Genomic DNA, 13,484 nt, shown 5'->3' on the forward strand with positions numbered 1-13,484 from the left:
GATCACACACACACCGGGCTGGCAAAGGGGAATCTGAAAGCAATCACACACACACCGGGCTGGCAAAGGGGAATCTGAAATCGATCACACACACACCGGGCTGGCAAAGGGGAATCTGAAATCGATCACACACACACCGGGCTGGCAAAGGGGAATCTGAAATCGATCATACACACTGGCCTGGCAAAGGGGAGTCTGAAATCGATCACACACACCGGACTGGCAAAGGGGAATCTGAAATCGATCACACACACCAGGCTGGCAAAGGAGGATCTGAAATCGATCACACACACCGGACTGGCAAAGGGGAATCAGAAATCGATCACACACACCGGGCTGGCAAAGGGGAATCTGAAATCGATCACACACACCAGGCTGGCAAAGGAGGATCTGAAATCGACCACACACACCGGACTGGCAAAGGGGAATCAGAAATCGATCACACACACCGGGCTGGCAAAGGGGAATCTGAAATCGATCACACACACCGGGCTGGTAAAGGGGAATCTGAAATCGACCACACACACCAGGCTAGCAAAGGGGAATCTGAAATCGATCAAACACAAACCTGGCTGTAAAGGGGAATTTGAAATCGATCACAGACACCAGGCTAGCATAGGAGGATCTGAAATCGATCAAACACACACCAGGCTGACAAAGGGGAATTTGAAATCGATCACACACACCGGGCGGCAAAGGAGAATCTGAAATCGATCACACACACACCAGGCTGGCAAAGGGGAATCTGAAATCGATCACACACACACCTGGCTGGCAAAGGGGAATCTGAAAGCAATCACACACACACCGGGCTGGCAAAGGGGAATCTGAAATCGATCACACACACACCGGGCTTGCAAAGGGGAATCTGAAATCGATCACACACACACCGGGCTGGCAAAGGGGAATCTGAAATCGATCATACACACTGGGCTGGCAAAGGGGAGTCTGAAATCGATCACTCACACCGGACTGGCAAAGGGGAATCTGAAATCGATCACACACACCAGGCTGGCAAAGGAGGATCTGAAATCGATCACACACACCGGACTGGCAAAGGGGAATCAGAAATCGATCACACACACCGGGCTGGCAAAGGGGAATCTGAAATCGATCACACACACCAGGCTGGCAAAGGAGGATCTGAAATCGACCACACACACCGGACTGGCAAAGGGGAATCAGAAATCGATCACACACACTGGGCTGGCAAAGGGGAATCTGAAATCGATCACACACACCAGGCTGGCAAAGGAGGATCTGAAATGGATCAAACACACACCAGGATGGCAAAGGAGAATCTGAAATCGATCATACACACCAGGCTGTCAAAGGGGAATCTGAAATCGATCACACATACCGGGCTGGCAATGGGGAATCTGAAATTGATCACACACACACCGGGCTGGCAAAGGGGAATCTGAAATCGATCACACACACCGGGCGGCAAAGGAGAATCTGAAATCGATCACACACACACCGGGCTGGCAAAGGAGAATCTGAAATCGATCATACACACCGGGCTGGCAAAGGAGAATCTGAATTCGATCAAACATACACCGGGCTGGCAAAGGGGTATCTGAAATCGATCACACACACCAGGCTGGCAAAGGAGAATCTGAAATCGATCACACACACACCGGGCTGGCAAAGGAGAATCTGAAATCGCTCACACACACCGGGTGGCAAAGGAGAATCTGAAATCGATCACACACACCGGGCTGGCAAAGGGGAATCTGAAATCGATCACACACACCGGGCTGGCAAAGGTCAATCTGAAATCGATCACACACACCAGGCTGGCAAAGGAGGATCTGAAATCGATCAAACACACACCAGGATGGCAAAGGAGAATCTGAAATCGATCACACACACCGGGCTGGCAAAGGAGAATCTGAAATCAATCACACACACCAGGCTAGCAAAGGAGGATCTGAAATCGATCACACACCGGACTGGCAAAGAGGAATCAGAAATCGATCACACACACCGGGCTGGCAAAGAGGAATCTGAAATCGATCACACACACCAGGCTGGCAAAGGAGGATCTGAAATCGATCAAACACACACCAGGATGGCAAAGGAGATTCTGAAATCGATCACACACACCGGGCTGGCAAAGGAGAATCTGAAATCGAACACACACACACCGGTCTGGCAAAGGAGAATCTGCAATCGATCACACACACCAGGCTGGCAAAGGCGAATCTGAAATCGATCACACGCACACCGGGCTGGCAAAGGAGAATCTGAAATCGATCACACACACCGGGCTGGCGAAGGAGAATCTGAAATCGATCACAGACACACCGTGCTGGCAAAGGAGGATCTGAAATCGATCACACACACCGGGCTGGCAAAGTGGAATCTGAAATCGATCACACACACACTGGGCTGGCAAAGGGGAATCTGAAATCGATCACACACACACTGGGCTGGCAAAGGGGAATCTGAAATCGATCACACACACCAGGCTGGCAATGGAGGATCTGAAATCGATCAAACACACACCAGGCGGGCAAAGGAGAATCTGAAATCGATCACACACACCGGGCTGGCAAAGGGGAATCTGAAATCGATCACACACACCGGGCGGGCAAAGGAGAATCTGAAATCGATCACACATACCTGGCTGGCAAAGGAGATATGTGAAATCGATCACACACACCGGGCTGGCAAAGGGGAATCTGAAATCGATCACACACACCGGGCTGGCAAAGGGGAAACTGAAATCGATCACACACTCCAGGCTGGCAAAGGAGGATCTGAAATCGATCACACACACCGGACTGGCAAAGGGGAATCAGAAAACGATCACACACACCGGGCTGGCAAAGTGGAATCTGAAATCGATCACACACACCAGGCTGGCAAAGGAGGATCTGAAATCGATCAAACACACACCAGGATGGCAAAGGAGAATCTGAAATCGATCACACACACCGGGCTGGCAAAGGAGAATCTGAAATCGAACACACACACACCGGTCTGGCAAAGGAGAATCTGAAATCGATCACACACACCAGGTTGGCAAAGGCGAATCTAAAATCGATCACACGCACCGGGCTGGCAAAGGAGAATCCGAAATTGATCACACACACACCGGGCTGGCAAAGGAGGATCTGAAATCGATCAGACACACCGGGCTGGCAAAGGGGAATCTGAAATCGATCACACACACCGGGCTGGCAAAGGGGAATCTGAAATCGATCACACACACCGGGCTGGCAAAGGAGAATCTGAAATCGATCACACACACACCGGGCTGGCAAAGGAGGATCTGAAATCGATCACACACACCTGGCTGGCAAAGGAGGATCTGAAATCGATCACACACACCGGGCTGGCAAAGGAGAATCTGAAATCGATCACACACACCGGGCTGGTAAAGGGGAATCTGAAATCGACCACACACACCAGGCTAGCAAAGGGGAATCTGAAATCGATCAAACACAAACCTGGCTGTAAAGGGGAATTTGAAATCGATCACAGACACCAGGCAAGCAAAGGAGGATCTGAAATCGATCAAACACACACCAGGCTGACAAAGGGGAATTTGAAATCGATCACACACACCGGGCGGCAAAGGAGAATCTGAAATCGATCACACACACACCAGGCTGGCAAAGGGGAATCTGAAATCGATCACACACACACCGGGCTGGCAAAGGGGAATCTGAAAGCAATCACACACACACCGGGCTGGCAAAGGGGAATCTGAAATCGATCACACACACACCGGGCTGGCAAAGGGGAATCTGAAATCGATCACACACACACCGGGCTGGCAAAGGGGAATCTGAAATCGATCATACACACTGGGCTGGCAAAGGGGAATCTGAAATCGATCACACACACCGGACTGGCAAAGGGGAATCTGAAATCGATCACACACACCAGGCTGGCAAAGGAGGATCTGAAATCGATCACACACACCGGACTGGCAAAGGGGAATCAGAAATCGATCACACACACCGGGCTGGCAAAGGGGAATCTGAAATCGATCACACACACCAGGCTGGCAAAGGAGGATCTGAAATCGACCACACACACCGGACTGGCAAAGGGGAATCAGAAATCGATCACACACACCGGGCTGGCAAAGGGGAATCTGAAATCGATCACAAACACCGGGCTGGCAAAGGAGGATCTGAAATGGATCAAACACACACCAGGATGGCAAAGGAGAATCTGAAATCGATCATACACACCAGGCTGGCAATTGGGAATCTGAAAGCAATCACACTCACACCGGGCTGGCAAAGGGGAATCTGAAAGCAATCACACACACACCGGGCTGGCAAAGGGGAATCTGAAATCGATCACACACACCGGGCTGGCAAAGGGGAATCTGAAATCGATCACACACACCAGGCTGGCAAAGGAGGATCTGAAAGCGATCACACACACCGGGCTGGCAAAGGGTAATCTGAAATCGATCACACACACCGGGCTGGCAAAGGGTAATCTGAAATCGATCACACACACCGGGCTGGCAAAGGGGAATCTGAAATGGATCAAACACACACCAGGATGGCAAAGGGGAATCTGACATCGATCACACATACCGGGCTGGCAATGGGGTATCTGAAATCGATCATACACACATCGGCTGGCAAAGTAGGATCTGAAATCGATCAAACACACCGGGCTGGCAAAGGAGGATCTGAAATCGATCACACACACCGGGCTGGCAATTGGGAATCTGAAATCGATCACACACACCAGGCTGGCAATGGGGAATCTGAAATCGATCACACACACACTGGGCTGGCAAAGGGGAATCTGAAATCGATCACACACACACCGGGCTGGCAAAGGGGAATCTGAAATCGATCATACACACTGGACTGGCAAAGGGGAATCTGAAATCGATCACACACACCAGGCTGGAAAAGGAGAATCTGAAATCGATCACACACGCACCGGGCTGGCAATGGAGAATCTGAAATCGATCACACACACCGGGCTGGCAAAGCTGAATCTGAAATCGATCACACACGCACCGGGCTGGCAATGGAGAATCTGAAATCGATCACAAACACCGGGCTGGCAAAGGAGGATCTGAAATCGATCACACACACACCGGGCTGGCAAAGGGGAATCTGAAATCGATCATACACACTGGGCTGGCAAAGGGGAATCTGAAATCGATCACACACACCAGGCTGGCAAAGGGGAATCTGAAATCGAAATAACACACACCGGGCTGGCAAAGGGGAATCTGAAATCAATCACACACACATCGGGCTGGCAAAGGAAAATCTGAAATCGATCACACACACAGGGCTGGCAAAGGGGAATCTGAAATCAATCACACACACACCGGGCTGGCAAAAGAGGATCTGAAATCGATCAAACACACACCAGGCTGACAAAGGGGAATTTGAAATCGATCACACACACCGGGCGGCAAAGGAGAATCTGAAATCGTTCACACACACACCAGGCTGGCAAAAGAGAAACTGAAATCGATCACACACACACCGGGCTGGCAAAGGGGAATCTGAAATCGATCACACACACCGGGCTGGCAATTGGGATTCTGAAATTGATCACACACACACCGGGCTGGCAAAGGGGAATCTGAAAGCAATCACACACACACCGGGCTGGCAAAGGGGAATCTGAAATCGATCACACACACACTGGGCTGGCAAAGGGGAATCTGAAATCGATCACACACACACTGGGCTGGCAAAGGGGAATCTGAAATCGATCACACACACCAGGCTGGCAATGGAGGATCTGAAATCGATCAAACACACACCAGGCGGGCAAAGGAGAATCTGAAATCGATCACACACACCGGGCTGGCAAAGGGGAAACTGAAATCGATCACACACACCGGGCGGGCAAAGGAGAATCTGAAATCGATCACACATACCTGGCTGGCAAAGGAGATATGTGAAATCGATCACACACACCGGGCTGGCAAAGGGGAATCTGAAATCGATCACACACACCGGGCTGGCAAAGGGGAAACTGAAATCGATCACACACTCCAGGCTGGCAAAGGAGGATCTGAAATCGATCACACACACCGGACTGGCAAAGGGGAATCAGAAAACGATCACACACACCAGGCTGGCAAAGTGGAATCTGAAATCGATCACACACACCAGGCTGGCAAAGGAGGATCTGAAATCGATCAAACACACACCAGGATGGCAAAGGAGAATCTGAAATCGATCACACACACCGGGCTGGCAAAGGAGAATCTGAAATCGAACACACACACACCGGTCTGGCAAAGGAGAATCTGCAATCGATCACACACACCAGGTTGGCAAAGGCGAATCTGAAATCGATCACACGCACCGGGCTGGCAAAGGAGAATCCGAAATTGATCACACACACACCGGGCTGGCAAAGGAGGATCTGAAATCGATCAGACACACCGGGCTGGCAAAGGGGAATCTGAAATCGATCACACACACCGGGCTAGCAAAGGGGAATCTGAAATCGATCACACACACCGGGCTGGCAAAGGAGAATCTGAAATCGATCACACACACACCGGGCTGGGAAAGGAGGATCTGAAATCGATCACACACACCTGGCTGGCAAAGGAGGATCTGAAATCGATCACACACACCAGGCTGGCAATTGGGAATCTGAAAGCAATCACACTCACACCGGGCTGGCAAAGGGGAATCTGAAAGCAATCACACACACACCGGGCTGGCAAAGGGGAATCTGAAATCGATCACACACACCGGGCTGGCAAAGGAGAATCTGAAATCGATCACACACACCAGGCTGGCAAAGGAGGATCTGAAAGCGATCACACACACCGGGCTGGCAAAGGGTAATCTGAAATCGATCACACACACCGGGCTGGCAAAGGGTAATCTGAAATCGATCACACACACCGGGCTGGCAAAGGGGAATCTGAAATGGATCAAACACACACCAGGATGGCAAAGGGGAATCTGACATCGATCACACATACCGGGCTGGCAATGGGGTATCTGAAATCGATCATACACACATCGGCTGGCAAAGTAGGATCTGAAATCGATCAAACACACCGGGCTGGCAAAGGAGGATCTGAAATCGATCACACACACCGGGCTGGCAATTGGGAATCTGAAATCGATCACACACACCAGGCTGGCAATGGGGAATCTGAAATCGATCACACACACACTGGGCTGGCAAAGGGGAATCTGAAATCGATCACACACACACCGGGCTGGCAAAGGGGAATCTGAAATCGATCATACACACTGGACTGGCAAAGGGGAATCTGAAATCGATCACACACACCAGGCTGGAAAAGGAGAATCTGAAATCGATCACACACGCACCGGGCTGGCAATGGAGAATCTGAAATCGATCACACACACCGGGCTGGCAAAGCTGAATCTGAAATCGATCACACACGCACCGGGCTGGCAATGGAGAATCTGAAATCGATCACAAACACCGGGCTGGCAAAGGAGGATCTGAAATCGATCACACACACACCGGGCTGGCAAAGGGGAATCTGAAATCGATCATACACACTGGGCTGGCAAAGGGGAATCTGAAATCGATCACACACACCAGGCTGGCAAAGGGGAATCTGAAATCGAAATAACACACACCGGGCTGGCAAAGGGGAATCTGAAATCAATCACACACACATCGGGCTGGCAAAGGAAAATCTGAAATCGATCACACACACAGGGCTGGCAAAGGGGAATCTGAAATCAATCACACACACACCGGGCTGGCAAAAGAGGATCTGAAATCGATCAAACACACACCAGGCTGACAAAGGGGAATTTGAAATCGATCACACACACCGGGCGGCAAAGGAGAATCTGAAATCGTTCACACACACACCAGGCTGGCAAAAGAGAAACTGAAATCGATCACACACACACCGGGCTGGCAAAGGGGAATCTGAAATCGATCACACACACCGGGCTGGCAATTGGGATTCTGAAATTGATCACACACACACCGGGCTGGCAAAGGGGAATCTGAAAGCAATCACACACACACCGGGCTGGCAATTGGGATTCTGAAATTGATCACACACACACTGGGCTGGCAAAGGGGAATCTGAAATCGATCACACACACACTGGGCTGGCAAAGGGGAATCTGAAATCGATCACACACACCAGGCTGGCAATGGAGGATCTGAAATCGATCAAACACACACCAGGCGGGCAAAGGAGAATCTGAAATCGATCACACACACCGGGCTGGCAAAGGGGAATCTGAAATCGATCACACACACCGGGCGGGCAAAGGAGAATCTGAAATCGATCACACATACCTGGCTGGCAAAGGAGATATGTGAAATCGATCACACACACCGGGCTGGCAAAGGGGAATCTGAAATCGATCACACACACCGGGCTGGCAAAGGGGAAACTGAAATCGATCACACACTCCAGGCTGGCAAAGGAGGATCTGAAATCGATCACACACACCGGACTGGCAAAGGGGAATCAGAAAACGATCACACACACCGGGCTGGCAAAGTGGAATCTGAAATCGATCACACACACCAGGCTGGCAAAGGAGGATCTGAAATCGATCAAACACACACCAGGATGGCAAAGGAGAATCTGAAATCGATCACACACACCGGGCTGGCAAAGGAGAATCTGAAATCGAACACACACACACCGGTCTGGCAAAGGAGAATCTGCAATCGATCACACACACCAGGTTGGCAAAGGCGAATCTGAAATCGATCACACGCACCGGGCTGGCAAAGGAGAATCCGAAATTGATCACACACACACCGGGCTGGCAAAGGAGGATCTGAAATCGATCAGACACACCGGGCTGGCAAAGGGGAATCTGAAATCGATCACACACACCGGGCTAGCAAAGGGGAATCTGAAATCGATCACACACACCGGGCTGGCAAAGGAGAATCTGAAATCGATCACACACACACCGGGCTGGCAAAGGAGGATCTGAAATCGATCACACACACCTGGCTGGCAAAGGAGGATCTGAAATCGATCACACACACCAGGCTGGCAATTGGGAATCTGAAAGCAATCACACTCACACCGGGCTGGCAAAGGGGAATCTGAAAGCAATCACACACACACCGGGCTGGCAAAGGGGAATCTGAAATCGATCACACACACCGGGCTGGCAAAGGGGAATCTGAAATCGATCACACACACCAGGCTGGCAAAGGAGGATCTGAAAGCGATCACACACACCGGGCTGGCAAAGGGTAATCTGAAATCGATCACACACACCGGGCTGGCAAAGGATAATCTGAAATCGATCACACACACCGGGCTGGCAAAGGGGAATCTGAAATGGATCAAACACACACCAGGATGGCAAAGGGGAATCTGACATCGATCACACATACCGGGCTGGCAATGGGGTATCTGAAATCGATCATACACACATCGGCTGGCAAAGTAGGATCTGAAATCGATCAAACACACCGGGCTGGCAAAGGAGGATCTGAAATCGATCACACACACCGGGCTGGCAATTGGGAATCTGAAATCGATCACACACACCAGGCTGGCAATGGGGAATCTGAAATCGATCACACACACACTGGGCTGGCAAAGGGGAATCTGAAATCGATCACACACACACCGGGCTGGCAAAGGGGAATCTGAAATCGATCATACACACTGGACTGGCAAAGGGGAATCTGAAATCGATCACACACACCAGGCTGGAAAAGGAGAATCTGAAATCGATCACACACGCACCGGGCTGGCAATGGAGAATCTGAAATCGATCACACACACCGGGCTGGCAAAGCTGAATCTGAAATCGATCACACACGCACCGGGCTGGCAATGGAGAATCTGAAATCGATCACAAACACCGGGCTGGCAAAGGAGGATCTGAAATCGATCACACACACACCGGGCTGGCAAAGGGGAATCTGAAATCGATCATACACACTGGGCTGGCAAAGGGGAATCTGAAATCGATCACACACACCAGGCTGGCAAAGGGAATCTGAAATCGAAATAACACACACCGGGCTGGCAAAGGGGAATCTGAAATCAATCACACACACATCGGGCTGGCAAAGGAAAATCTGAAATCGACCACACACACAGGGCTGGCAAAGGGGAATCTGAAATCAATCACACACACACCGGGCTGGCAAAAGAGGATCTGAAATCGATCAAACACACACCAGGCTGACAAAGGGGAATTTGAAATCGATCACACACACCGGGCGGCAAAGGAGAATCTGAAATCGTTCACACACACACCAGGCTGGCAAAAGAGAAACTGAAATCGATCACACACACACCGGGCTGGCAAAGGGGAATCTGAAATCGATCACACACACCGGGCTGGCAATTGGGATTCTGAAATTGATCACACACACACCGGGCTGGCAAAGGGGAATCTGAAAGCAATCACACACACACCGGGCTGGCAAAGGGGAATCTGAAATCGATCACACACACACTGGGCTGGCAAAGGGGAATCTGAAATCGATCACACACACACTGGGCTGGCAAAGGGGAATCTGAAATCGATCACACACACCAGGCTGGCAATGGAGGATCTGAAATCGATCAAACACACACCAGGCGGGCAAAGGAGAATCTGAAATCGATCACACACACCGGGCTGGCAAAGGGGAATCTGAAATCGATCACACACACCGGGCGGGCAAAGGAGAATCTGAAATCGATCACACATACCTGGCTGGCAAAGGAGATATGTGAAATCGATCACACACACCGGGCTGGCAAAGGGGAATCTGAAATCGATCACACACACCGGGCTGGCAAAGTGGAATCTGAAATCGATCACACACACCGGGCTGGCAAAGGGGAATCTGAAATCGATCACACACACCAGGCTGGCAAAGGAGGATCTGAAATCGATCAAACACACACCAGGATGGCAAAGGAGAATCTGAAATCGATCACACACACCGGGCTGGCAAAGGAGAATCTGAAATCGAACACACACACACCGGTCTGGCAAAGGAGAATCTGCAATCGATCACACACACCAGGTTGGCAAAGGCGAATCTGAAATCGATCACACGCACCGGGCTGGCAAAGGAGAATCCGAAATTGATCACACACACACCGGGCTGGCAAAGGAGGATCTGAAATCGATCAGACACACCGGGCTGGCAAAGGGGAATCTGAAATCGATCACACACACCGGGCTGGCAAAGGGGAATTTGAAATCGATCACACACACCGGGCTGGCAAAGGAGAATCTGAAATCGATCACACACACACCGGGCTGGCAAAGGAGGATCTGAAATCGATCACACACACCTGGGTTGGCAAAGGAGGATCTGAAATCGATCACACACACCGGGCTGGTAAAGGGGAATCTGAAATCGACCACACACACCAGGCTAGCAAAGGGGAATCTGAAATCGATCAAACACAAACCTGGCTGTAAAGGGGAATTTGAAATCGATCACAGACACCAGGCAAGCAAAGGAGGATCTGAAATCGATCAAACACACACCAGGCTGACAAAGGGGAATTTGAAATCGATCACACACACCGGGCGGCAAAGGAGAATCTGAAATCGATCACACACACACCAGGCTGGCAAAGGGGAATCTGAAATCGATCACACACACACCTGGCTGGCAAAGGGGAATCTGAAAGCAATCACATACACACCGGGCTGGCAAAGGGGAATCTGAAATCGATCACACACACACCGGGCTGGCAAAGGGGAATCTGAAATCGATCACACACACACCGGGCTGGCAAAGGGGAATCTGAAATCGATCATACACACTGGGCTGGCAAAGGGGAATCTGAAATCGATCACACACACCGGACTGGCAAAGGGGAGTCTGAAATCGATCACACACACCAGGCTGGCAAAGGAGGATCTGAAATCGATCACACACACCGGACTGGCAAAGGGGAATCAGAAATCGATCACACACACCGGGCTGGCAAAGGGGAATCTGAAATCGATCACACACACCAGGCTGGCAAAGGAGGATCTGAAATCGACCACACACACCGGACTGGCAAAGGGGAATCAGAAATCGATCACACACACCGGGCTGGCAAAGGGGAATCTGAAATCGATCACACACACCGGGCTGGCAAAGGAGGATCTGAAATGGATCAAACACACACCAGGATGGAAAAGGAGAATCTGAAATCGATCATACACACCAGGCTGGCAATTGGGAATCTGAAAGCAATCACACTCACACCGGGCTGGCAAAGGGGAATCTGAAAGCAATCACACACACACCGGGCTGGCAATGGGGAATCTGAAATCGATCACACACACACTGGGCTGGCAAAGGGGAATCTGAAATCGATCACACACCCACAGGGCTGGCAAAGGGGAATCTGAAATCGATCATACACACTGGACTGGCAAAGGGGAATCTGAAATCGATCACACACACCAGGCTGGCAAAGGGGAATCTGAAATCGATCACACACACCGGGCTGGCAAAGGGGAATCTGAAATCGATCACACACACCAGGCTGGCAAAGGAGGATCTGAAATCGATCACACACACCGCGCTGGCAAAGGAGAATCTGAAATCGATCACACACACCGGGCTGGCAAAGGGTAATCTGAAATCGATCACACACACCGGGTTGTCAAAGGGGAATGTGACATCGATCACACACACACCGGGCTGGCAATGGGGTATCTGAAATCGATCATACACACATCGGCTGGCAAAGTAGGATCTGAAATCGATCAAACACACCGGGCTGCCAAAGGAGGATCTGAAATCGATCACACACACCGGGCTGGCAAAGGGGAATCTGAAATCGATCACACACACCAGGCTGGCAAAGGAGGATCTGAAAGCGATCACACACACACCGGACTGGCAAAGGGGAATCAGAAATCGATCACACACACCGGGCTGGCAAAGGGGAATCTGAAATCGATCACACACACCGGGCTGGCAAAGGGGAATCTGAAATCGATCACACACACCAGGCTGGAAAAGGAGAATCTGAAATCGATCACACAAGCACCGGGCTGGCAATGGAGAATCTGAAAGCGATCACACACACCGGACTGGCAAAGGGGAATCAGAAATCGATCACACACACCGGGCTGGCAAAGGGTAATCTGAAATCGATCACACACACCGGGCTGGCAAAGGGGAATCTGAAATGGATCAAACACACAGCAGGATGGCAAAGCAGAATCTGAAATCGATCACACATACCGGTCTGGCAATGGGGTATCTGAAATCGATCATACACACATCGGCTGGCAAAGTAGGATCTGAAATCGATCACACACACCGGGCTGGCAAAGGAGGATCTGAAATCGATCAAACACACACCGGGCTGGCAAAGGGGAATCTGAAATCGATCACACACACCAGGCTGGCAAAGGAGGATCTGAAAGCGATCACACACACACCGGACGGGCAAAGGGGAATCAGAAATCGATCACACACACCGGGATGGCAAAGGGGAATCTGAAATCGATCATACACACTGGGCTGGCAAAGGGGAATCTGAAATCGATCACACACACCAGGCTGGC

The sequence above is a fragment of the Chiloscyllium plagiosum genome, unplaced genomic scaffold, assembly GCF_037043375.1.
Source record: "Chiloscyllium plagiosum isolate Xiang-an unplaced genomic scaffold, Cpla_swu_hap1 HiC_scaffold_35, whole genome shotgun sequence".
Classification (NCBI taxonomy): Eukaryota; Metazoa; Chordata; class Chondrichthyes; order Orectolobiformes; family Hemiscylliidae; genus Chiloscyllium; species Chiloscyllium plagiosum.